At 36.0% G+C, this 2,063-nt stretch overlaps 1 non-coding gene across 1 annotated transcript; it reads right to left on the bottom strand.

Moving 5' to 3' along the window:
- Positions 1–914: 914 nt before the first annotated feature.
- On the bottom strand, positions 915–1,021 carry LOC118522725 (U6 spliceosomal RNA). The gene has a single exon (XR_004910767.1). It is a non-coding gene; the product is annotated as a U6 spliceosomal RNA (small nuclear RNA).
- Positions 1,022–2,063: the final 1,042 nt, after the last annotated feature.

Here is a 2,063-nt window from a genome sequence, read left to right as displayed (position 1 = left end):
ATTTTCACATTTGCTTTTTAGGATATTTTGAAAGTAAATTGTATTCAAATAGATTAAACACATATTTAATAAGTACCCACTCTGTGCAGTATTGAAGCCTACACATTAAGGTTATAGAAATAAGTAGATATTGTCCCTAATCTTAAGGATCTCATAGCCTGGCAGAAGAGGAAGTTTTTGAGAGATGCACAATATATGATGATAAGGAAAGTTGAGAGGATTCTGTACCAAATGAAGAGATGGTGGTACAGAAGGAAATTCAACTCAACAAAGGTTTGTGCAATGATCTAGTTCGTTCAACCAAGGAAAAAGCATGGACTGACAATCACGTGTTTCTCTGAGAAGAAGACTTTAAAAGGTCAAGTTTGGCTTCCGATCCTTTGTGGTAGAGCTGCACAGGATAAGTGATAATGCAAACAGTAGCACAGCATGTATCTGCATCTACCTATATATATAATTTTTAATTTAAATTCAATTAGTTAACATATAGTGTATCATTAGTTTCAGAGGTGGAGTTTAGTGATAATACCCAGCGATCATTACATCAAGTGCCCTATTTAATGCCCATCACCCAGTTACCCCATCCCCCCTCCCCTCCAGCAACCCTCAGTTTGTTTCTTATACTTAAGAGTCTCCTATGGTTTGTCTTCCTCTCTGATTTCGTCTTATTTTTATTTTTTTAAATTTTTATTTATTTATTTTTTTTAAGATTTTATTTATTTATTTGACAGAGAGAGACACAGCGAGAGAGGGAACACAAGCAGGGGGAGTGGGAGAGGGAGAAGCAGGCTTCCCGCGGAGCAGGGAGCCCGATGCGGGGCTCGATCCCAGGACCCTGGGACCATGACCTGAGCCGAAGGCAGACGCTTAACGACTGAGCCACTCAGGCGCCCCAAGATTTTGTCTTATTTTTAAAAAATATGGAATGCTCCATGAATTTGCGTGTCATCCTTGCTCAGGGACCATGCTGATCTTCTCTGTATTGTTTAAATTTTAGTATACGTGCTGCTGAAGCGAGCATTCTGTATGTTTCTTCATATATAAAATGTATGGGTTTTTGTTTTTTTTTTTGGAGGTATAGTACTTCAACCCTTAAAATGACCTCACCAAATTATTTCACATTCTTCTTTTTGTCAGCTAATAAATTTCACTGAACTATTCATATTATAATCTCTGTGCACACCAAAACCACTATACTGCATGTGATGTGACTGTTTGTGGTTAAATTTGTATAGAGAACAGGATTCTCTTCTGCTCGATGCTAGCTAATCCATCAGGATTGAAGTGAGTTTGTCCTCATCAGCAGAACTGTTAATTAACCTAAAATATCTGAAAACTGTTACTGCCAGATGTCCACTGCCAGAATTGAGTTAATCAGAGCTAGATGTTTTATGTTTTATGAACTCTCTTCCATCATCACATGAAAGGCAAAAAAGGATAAATACAAAAAAAAAAAAAAAAAGATTCTAAGGGTCTCTAATTCTGAGACTCATTCATCAAACTTGTCTCTGTAGGTTTTTGTAGTGTATGAGTTTATCAGTTTGTTAACCACATAAGGCATGAGAAATAAGTTTTGAATCTTGATATAAGATGTGAGCTATAAACAAACATTGGTTTAGCTCTAGTTAATGGGGCATAATGTTCTCTCCTCCTCCACCTCATGATCCTCCTGACCCTACTCTTCCTTTTCCTCCTCATCTTCCTCCTTCATTTTCCTATTCCTTCTCTTTTTTTCTTCTCCTCTTCTTCTTCTTCTCCTCTTCCTCTTCCTTCATAATTTCACCAAATCCTAGCCAAATAAATTCTTTAAAACAGTCCTTATTTCAATTTAAAAAAAAACTACAAATCATCACCACCATCATCATGACAAAGTATTTATTTAATACCACAACATTTGTTCAGTATAACATACACTATTTTGTTATGAGTAAAAAGGAGACTTTGAAGCTAATTCCCTGGATTCAGAATTTACCTCTAGCACTTGTTAACTGTTACTTATATAAAATCTAGTGTCTCTGTACCTGTTTTCCAAGTATAAAATTATATATGTAATTGGAAGAATA

This window comes from Halichoerus grypus, chromosome 3 (genome assembly GCF_964656455.1).
Source record: "Halichoerus grypus chromosome 3, mHalGry1.hap1.1, whole genome shotgun sequence".
NCBI lineage: Eukaryota > Metazoa > Chordata > Mammalia > Carnivora > Phocidae > Halichoerus > Halichoerus grypus.
Note: the sequence above shows the minus strand (reverse complement) of the source record. Positions and strands in the feature narration are given on the sequence as shown.